General features: G+C 38.1%; 1 long non-coding RNA gene across 1 annotated transcript; it reads right to left on the bottom strand.

The window, feature by feature from the left end:
- Positions 1 to 4551: 4551 nt before the first annotated feature.
- LOC140013029 (uncharacterized) lies at positions 4552 to 9502 on the bottom strand. The gene is made up of 2 exons (XR_011820093.1): positions 6832 to 9502; positions 4552 to 4783 (listed from the first exon to the last, which is right to left on the bottom strand). It is a non-coding gene; the product is annotated as an uncharacterized lncRNA (long non-coding RNA).
- Positions 9503 to 9708: the final 206 nt, after the last annotated feature.

The raw sequence follows: 9708 nt of genomic DNA, 5'->3' as shown, positions 1-9708 counted from the left end.
TCGTAGCGTGTTTATTAATTAGAACGGGGTTTCTCTAATTTTTAAAGCAATTAATGAATTAAATCCTATGGTCTTACCTAAGGTTATTTTTAAATTAGGGAAATAATCATTGGTCGTACCTTGACTATCGAAACAGTACGGAGGAACAGAATGTCAGATCGTATCGACAGTTAAAAACCTGTTTATTAATGAATGTTGGAATTATATTTGAATCAATGATCAGTTGCATAAACCATCTCTAAAGTGTATCCTTGGCTAGAGTTTTTCCCATTATTTCTCTCTCTCAATTATTTTTCACAGTTGATTAATTTGGTTAATAATTCATTAGCGTTTAATTCTCGAAACCACTGTTTCTCCTTGACTTGAAAAGGAGCAAACTTTCCCCAGTCCCTAAGGATACGACCCTACTTGCCCTATATACAAATTAAAAATTTCTCGTGAATAAATTCTGGTATATCAGATTTAGTAAATTCTTTAGAACCAAGGCGAACTTAGTAATCCATTGCACATCCAGAGTCCCTGCTCCAATACTAGAATTGACTCGACACTGCTCTTGTTGGCAACTAGGATTATCATTGTTATTATTGCACAGGTTCGACACCTATCAATGATTTCAAATATAAATACACAATTGAATAAAATTAAGTATTTTTCCAAACATGAAGTAAAAATGTGAGGCCCCAGTCAGTTCGTAAGTTGATATTAGGGTTATTTATTATTCGGTGTGGTGAAAGTAGGGTTTTAGGGCTAAGGAGAAAACCCTAATCTTGGTTAAGATTGAAAACCCTAGTTTATGTATTATTATTCGTAGGTTCGAACTATAATTTATAGTCGGTGTTCTAGTGTGTGTTTTGGCATATGTAAGTTTAGGATTCGTTTTAGGTTACAAAGGTTTAGCAAGTTTGAAATGGTTAGCAAACTCTAGATTAGCAAACCTCTAGTGTTACAATTTATTAGAAAGTTTAAGTGGGGTTTAAAAACCCTAATTTTGCCAAAGTTATAAAAGTTGTTGTTTGATTGTTTTTATTATGGAAAAAGTATGTTTGAGTATAGGTGATTAAGATAGGAAAGTGATTAGTGGAGTAATTAAGCGTGATTACATGTTTTAAACTAGATTAAGTTATGAACTATGGAGTTAATTGAAAGATTATCAAATGTTTGAGGACAAGAGTAGAATAAAAGCTAGGTTGAAGTGCAAGGGTTTAAAAGGAAAATAAAGCATTTTTATGTGATTGGTTAGCCTAAAAATATCTCCTATTGTCTTTGACTATTTATTACCTTAGGATTATAAGATAATCACAAGACAAACAAGACAAGACCTGGAGAGAAAAAGAGAGAGGAGAGCCGAGATTGAGAGAGCAAAGAGAGGAAAGAAATTCTTCAAGTTCTTCATCTTCTAGCCTTTCATCTTGCCTTTGAAGCTTGAGGGAACAACTCAGGAGCTTGATTGTTGAAGTTTGATCATCTACCAAACTCATTTGAAGGTATGTCATCTTCTTTGAAAGATAAATTTTGTGGTTGTTAATCCTTAAGCTATGGAATTGATGTATTTTGTTGTGATTATGGATTTGTATGGTGGATTTGATGTTTATATTGAAGTTTTATGGTTAATTTTAGTGTTTTGTTGCTGTTGGAAATTCGGTCAAAAGGAAAAAAAAATTAGGGCTTCTTGCTTTAATGTTTTCCTTAGTTGCTTTGATTGAGAAATTGATTTGTAGATGGGATTTGTGGTGTATTGATTGTTCTTGTATGGTTAGATTTTGGTAAAATCAGATTTGGTTCATGAAACCCTAGAGTCCATTAGGATAGTTTAGCTTGGTTAATGCCTAGTGAGTTGGGGTTTGGTTAGTTGGATATTAGAGCAAGCTCATTAGTGCGAATGAAGTGAGGATAGGGATTTTGGTTAGTGTTTGGTAATTTTGTGGTAAAATAAGGAGAGAATTTCGGACCACTAATGGGCTGATATACGTATGGTTGTTGGGTATCAAAGTGGTTAGAAAAGTTGGTATAAGAATCATAGAACGGACTGTACGGTTGCGGCGCGCAAAACCGGCAAATATGGAAAACCAGGGCAGTTCAGCATCCGAACTTTGGCTTCATTTTTTCTTGATGTCACGTACGGATTCAGAAGTTCCTCAAAACATGAAAGTTGTAGCCTCTTAATTCCTATATATTCCTGTAAAATTTCAGGTCAATCAGATTAGTGTATCCTGAGTTATAGACAAAACACTCAGGCCTATTTTGAACATCAGATTCTGTTGCGTTATGAGTTAGCTTCTGACCGTGATTTTTTTCCGTTTTGATAACGTACGATCTGGGTGTTGACTCCTTCATAAGAAATGTAGATCTTTGTTTTATTTTCGAAATGGTATAAAGTTCGTCGAAATTTGAGTTCCGTAGCTCCCGTTATGACCAAAACAAGATCGATCGTCAGAACTGCCTTTGAATTTGGACAGTTCTGACGGGTACTTTGGTACTCAATTTTCATTCTGTTCTGAGTGGATTCAGGTCTTAGCCAAAACGTCAAAATTTTACCCTTATGTCCCAGCTTTCTAATGCCTTTGGAATTTCCTGATTTGGATTTGTGAGCTGGGAGTTATGGTCCAGTAAACATACCCTGTCCCCGTCACTCTAAAGTGCGAATTTCTGGAACGATTTTCCATACTTTCGACCTATTTCTGTTCAGATCCGGACTTAGGTGTCTTCATGAAAATTGTAGCCCTTCCTCTTAGCTTTGCAACGGTACCTCATGTACCTTGATCCGACACTCGTAGCTTCGATTGTATTCAAAACAGATTTGACGGCAAAGCGATTAGGTTACCATTTCCGAATCCGTATGCCGTTTCCGCACTCGTATGTGCCGATTTTGCCGTTTTACTTGTTTTAAGTATGTTAGTAGCCGTTTGTGATATATTATGACACAATCTTCTATTTCATACATTGGTGAGTTAGGAGGAGCCGGTGGAGCCTACTAGCTACTCCTCTCGGCACGAATTTCGTACTTTTGCTCTTTTGTTCGTTGAGTAAGTATTCAGGTCGCTCTTGTGTGTTAGTTGCTTATGTGTTTCGATATGTATGAAGAGGGTACCTAGGCGAGGGTGTACTTTATCGCACTCGACCTAAACCCTAACTTGCGCACATATTTGTACATGGCTTGTGTATATGAGCAATTTTGGAACTAAAACCCTTGAGCTTGTGGCTCGGGGTGACTTTTGAATAATTTTGTGAGTTTGGGGCCCAATCTCAATACCTAGATGGACTATTCGAGCCGGTTAGGGCTTGGTCGAAATCAGTCCAACCTGGATTGAGGTCACCAAGTTTGTGAATCCGGTTCACCGAGAATGTGGACCAAGTTTGTGACCCGAGCTTGTGAACCAAGCTCAATTTCGTTCGCTCGAGCAAGTTTGTGATGTGTCTGACCAGAGAGGGTGATAAGGGGTACGGTGGGAGAACAAGTGGAGTTCTACGGACCATTATTTGTGGTCGACGGAGTGTCGGCAGGAGATCATACATGGCACATGAATTGGCTTTGGAGCCACCCGTATCCTTATTATGTGATGTTATTTTTCTGCTTTTTCTTTACTCTTACATATGTGAGATTTACAATTTTTCCCCTGTTTACTTACTAAGCATATAGCTAACCCCTTTTCTTTTGTTTTCCTTAGCAGGGGCCGACGCGGGGACTTTTGACACATACACTAGTATAGTTAGAATTGCATGTAATAGTTGGACAATTAGGATGTTTGTTTTAGTTTTGGTGGTTTGTATAAGGACCCTCCTTAGGGTCTACTCTTTGGTTTTGGTTATATTCATAAGGATGTAATGGGATGATTAGAACACTTTTGGGATTGTATATATTGTGTATATAGTGCTCTTTCGGTTTATCTCGTGTTATTGCTTTAAGTTTCGAGTCCTGGCGTGAGCTAGGCAGGCGGCCCGCTAATACCCTCGGGTTCGCCCTTGGGAGAAGTGGGGTCGTCACAAAAAAGGTACAAAAATAACACTCAAGATCACAACACCTGATATGAGTAGGAGAAGGACCATAAAATTTTTGAGAGAAAGTGAAGTTCAGAGGGAGCAAGAAATTAAATAAAATCTTTGGTAGTAGGGATGGAAAAATCAGAGTTAACATAAAATTTGATGAAATGTTACATATAAAAGTATAATTTCTCAAAATTTAGGGGGATAACCACCTTTTCTGGTCACAATCTCTGGCAAGACTAGTTTATATGCATTGTTAAATAGGTACTCTTACATTGTTATAAAAAGCTAAAGGGGCAAAGTCTAAATTTTTAAGGATATAATTGAAAACCTTTATTTTTAATGGAATATAAAAGAATTTTTAAAATCTTGAAGTGTACCTGCCCTTCCCCGCCAACGAGTATGGATGGATAAAAAAGATTATAAGGTAATTGTGACACCCCACTTCTCCCTGAGGCGAACCAAAGGGTATCCGCGGGACGCCTGCCCAACTCTCACCAAGACTCAAGTAATTTTCATTCAAGCTTAATGCAATACTAGACATCACAACTAGATAAAACAAGTCAAATATGCGGAAGCTTTCAAACTTAACAATTTATAACGATTATCCAAGCCTTACCTCGAATATCCAAAAGATACTTCAATGTCCAAAATATACAACATCCAAATACATCAAATATCCAAATCATGCATTAGATTCCCAAAAGTACAACCAATAAGAGGTCTAGCCCAAATTACATTAGAAACCCTAAGCCAAAAGTACATCGAAAGGGGTTTCTCCAAGTTCATTCCATGTCCAATCCTATTAAGGAAAACAAATCTACAGGGTGAGCAAAACGCTCGTGAGACCAAGAACACACATGCAAGCACATAGTCGAAGTAACAATCCCAAATAACAGGTCAGTAGATAAAGCATAAGTAATTGACAATTCCAATAAAATGTAAACAGAAACAATTCAAGGATATGGCAACTCTCAGGAGCTAAGTTCCACTTGCTTTGCCAGGGTCATTCGTATACCTTCCCGCGATGACTCTACGTCAACCAGGTCGGTATTTCCATTCCGTAGATCTCCACTTACTTCTCATGTCCATCCACCGTACATACCACTCCGGGCTTGCACGACATTTAGAAGTGTCGCGCCCCACTTTTTGATAGTGTGAAAGTAGTGTGTGGAATATGTATGTGAACGTGTGTGAAAATGAAAATAAAAGGCCGTGGGACTTGAAAATGCGACGATTTGGCCAAAAAAAGTTCAAAAAGGGTTTTTGAATGGAAAATGGAGTTGCCACTTGGTATAGAGTTAGGGTGTACCAAGTCACCCAAAAATGATTTTAGTATTTTGAACGAAAAAGTAAACAAACCCTTTTAAAGAACTTTTAGGTCTATGTAACCAAAGAAAGGGATCGGGGGTCACATTTGATAAGGGAGAAGGCAAAGGCAAAGCCTAAGGCACTCCCTTACCCTAGCAAGAGCTAGTTGCGTGATTTAGCCCCACTTTTCTTAATTCTTCTACCCAAAATATGCGTTGCATGTTGGATGTGACTAATAGATATGAAAAAGGAAAGAAAAATGCAATCCTAAATCTAAAATGTCTCTTATGAGGCTTTTGGTCCCAACCACATGAGTTGTGGTGGCCAATAAGGAAAGCCCTCATAGAGGTCATGAATAATGCAAATGAAGACTCAAGTATGAGTGTAAGTGTGCAAATGTAAGAAAAATGCAAGTGTGCAAATGTAAGAAAAGTGCAAGTGTGCAAATGTGAGAAAAGTGCATGTGTGCCAATTGAGAAAAGTGCATGTGTGCCAATTGAGAAAATAAAGGTGTTTGTGTGCTAGTGGATGAAAATATAATAGTAGATACATATAAGTGCAATTGGGTGCAATTTGTGAGGTAGAAAATAAATGATAAAAGAAGAAAAATGTGCAAACATGGCATGTGGATTGAGAAAAATATAAGTTGTGCAAAAATGTGGATAAAAGAGTGAGGAAGTGATATGATAAGAATGAGAGTGCATGATCCTAGAGGAATGCATCAAGTCGGGTACGGGAATGACTCCTAATTTCACGACTTTAATTTTCCCTTTGATTAGAAGGAAGAACTAGCGTGCTAAGGCTATTTTGTAGCCACACTCGCTCGTTTCCCTTATCGAAAGGGGACTCTCAGGCAAATGTACCCTATACCTAGCATGAGGATGCAAAAACCTAAAATGAAGGGGAAAGGGTTGGAGGGGCATGCCAAATGCTAAAAAAAAGCTAAGAAAAATGCATGAAATGTAGTGAAACATACAAAAAATGCACTAGCGAGAAAGAGGTCCCTAAGGGTCTAGCATTGGACTAGCCCATATCTATGAATTCCTACTAGCATTGGACTAGTGGAAAATCCAGGACAAAGGCCACAACTAGCGTTGGACTAGTGTGGTGACGTCACACATTCATTACAAATCAAATAAATTATATAAAGGCGAATAAAGCAAATAAACACATAAATCACATATAGCACATAACACATAAGCATGGTATCTAGATGCAAAACCCTAAGAAAGCGGTAACACATAGCACGTAAGCATGCAAATCACATAAAAAACAAATAAGCCCTAACTATTACATTTGGGGAGGCCCTACTACAATCTAAAGGGGAAATAAATAAATAATTAAAATAAATACCTAACTATTACAAACTTGGCATTCAAGTGCCTTTCAAATGACTTGCCAATTAAAAAGGCGAAATGAAAAGAAAGCAAAATAGGCAATTAAATCAAAATGGAAAGCAAATTAAAGCATGCATATTCACTCATAACACGTAGGAGCACGTAGGGTCAAATAAAGTAAAAATAAGGGATTAGGGTGTACCTCCCTTGAATTGGGGCCCAATGAAATGAAATCACTTATTTACCCTCCAAAATACAAAGAAAAGGTCAAGGCATCACTTTAATTAACAAATATTCATAAAAGATAAAAATGAATTGTGAAATTGAATCAATTAAATCATATAAGCAAGAAGTCAAAAGAAAAAAAGGACTTGATTGCAAAAATTAACAAAGCTTTGGTCAAAATTAAAGAGAAATAAAATTTGGGGACCTATTTGCAATTAAGTTAGGGAACCAATTGAAAGAAATGGAAAGTTTCCAGGGACACAGTATAGTTAAGGGAAAATACAAGGGCTGATTTGCAATTTCGTTTCTGGTCTCTTAGGAGACAAGGCCACTAAGCCATCTTTAACTTTTCTTGGGCCAAGTGATCTTGGCCCAATCGGAGGCCCAAGGAAAAACAAGTGGGCTAACCCATCATTTACACCAATCCAACTCATACAAAATTACGGGCTTAAGCCTCCACACCAAATTATAAATCCAAAAGAAATATACCATAGTCCATTACCAAGTCCAACCAAACAAAACTCTTACCCAACATGATAAAATGAACAAAATTATTGAGCCACAATCATGACCCAAAATCAAGAATTAATCTATCCACAAAGTCACATAAAATACTCAAATAGAAAATTAAACTTAAAAGGACAAAATTAGTTCAATTTTTCCAAAAATTTGGGCCATAGTGAAACAAAGGGAGACTTGGGGGGCCAAAGTGCAATTTTAGAAAGTTATTTCATGCAATCTTCATGCAACGACGTGAGAAACATTCTGTAACAAAGTTCCTCAAACTTATGAAGCTTTCGGCAAAAGACTTCAAACCAAATCCATCAAAACATTGCCCAACACTCATTGTTTATCAACCCAAATTCACGTAACTCCACAAATTCTCAACTCAAACATGGTTGTTCAGCTCTGATGAATCCCTCGGATAGAAACCGAGCCAAGAAAACAAAGACAAAACAGCAAAATGTAGTAAAAGAATCCAGCCAAAACTTCATTTTCTGCATGCAAAATTTGCAGGCCAAGCTGCGTTTTGAGACTACCGAATGAAAATGGTTGTGTCCCTTCAGGTAACTTCACAAAACAAACCAAGAAAACAAAACAACTACACACGGACTATGGATTATCCATATACCACAAAAGTTTTGGATCATGTTAGTGCAAATTCATACACAATGGCATTTGAATGTGATTCTATTCGCATCCAGCACACAGGCTTCAAACGAATAGCAGCAAGCAAATGAACAACAACCCGTGGCAAAACTAATCCAATGATCTTGACCACTACACAAACAAACATGACAGTCTCCCTCATGCAACAAATCTGCAGAAATGCAGTCTTTCCGATGTAGCATGCTATCAACTTTTGCACATTAGGAAGTTGCACCGACAACATTTATTGCAAGATTAAGGCAAAAAACTGAATTGATGACTGCCAAAGAGAAAAGAAATAACAGCAAAAGAAAGAAACACACTTATTGAACCAGCAAGTGAGCGAAATGAAAACAGAACAGCGGCTTTCTTGATACATTCGGAGAACTGGAATCTGACATGATGAAACAATCATAACCCAACTAACAAACGCACGCTGGCTAGAATCCCTCTCGCACGTATGTAGAAAAACGCATGAAATTGGTTCAAAACTTTGTTTTAGGCATTTTGTCGAACAGCAACTGGGCATAAGGAGTTTCACCGAATTCTTTGTTCAATTAGAGGTTAATTAGCCCCAAAAATTCATCAGAAACCCAAAGAAATTCAACCCACTCAATACATAAAACAGGCATGTCCAAAATTGCGGATAATCACTGAAAAATTGTGGTAAACAAATCTGCTTTGAGCTTTAAGAATCTGAGCATGAAATTTGAAGGAAAGGGATAGTTTACCTTACCCTCTCGGTGGAGGCTCGTCGGTGATGGCAGTAGATTCCGGCCAGCTCCAGTCTTTTCCAACCGCTCCTCTGCTCTTCTCCTTCTAGCTCTCGGTTGTCCTCTGTTCCTTTTTCCCTCGCCCAAGCCTTCAACTGCCCGAAGCTTCTTTTTCAGCCTTTCTTTGTTGCTTTGTTTTTTAGCCGCCACTCCCAATCTCTCTTAGCTCCTCCGTCCACCGCCCTCTGTTTTTCTTCATTTTTCTTTTCCCCGCCAAAGTCTCTTTCCTCTCCCCTCTGGTTTCCTTTCTTTTTCCTGTTCTTCCGTCGCTCAGATTTTTTGTTCGGCTCTCTCTCTGTTCTGTCCTCCGAAAACCTCCCCAAGTTTCCCAGGTTTCCCTTTCGGTTTCTTTTGCTTCAATTCTTTCTCCACCACACCAGCCGCCAATCCCCCTCTATTTTTTTTGTTACTCTTTCCCGTAGCCTTGCTCTGTTTCTTTTCCTTCTTTTTTCAGCCGAGAGCTCTCTCGTTTCTGTCTATCTCCCTCCTTTTCTTTCTTTGGTTCTCTCACTCAGCCGAATCCTCTCCTCTCTCTTTTCCAATTGAATTCTTCCCTTTGTTTTTTTTTCGTTTCTCTCCTTCCTCTCGGTCCGCCACCCCCTTGGCTATTTCTTACTCTTAGCCCCCTTTTCACTTCCTCTGTTTTGCTCTGTTTTCTTCTCATTCTCCGCAGCCTCCCTCTCTATTTTTTGTTTAGCCTTTTCGTAGCTCCCCTCTCTAATTGGCACACCCTTTTAGCTTGCGGCCCTTTCATCTTTTTGGGCACCCCAAAACTAAACCTAATATGAAAGGCTAAGATTTCAAACCCCAAAGTATGCTTATGTGTCTTATTTTTGTCCCTTCGATTGATTTTTCTTTTTTTCCTTTTTCTTTTTTTCTTTTCTTTTTCAAAAACCTAGAATCGAAACAAACAAAATAACAATTAAATGGTA

This window comes from Coffea arabica, chromosome 8e (genome assembly GCF_036785885.1).
Source record: "Coffea arabica cultivar ET-39 chromosome 8e, Coffea Arabica ET-39 HiFi, whole genome shotgun sequence".
Taxonomy (NCBI): domain Eukaryota; kingdom Viridiplantae; phylum Streptophyta; class Magnoliopsida; order Gentianales; family Rubiaceae; genus Coffea; species Coffea arabica.
This window is presented reverse-complemented; position numbering and strand designations above follow the sequence as displayed.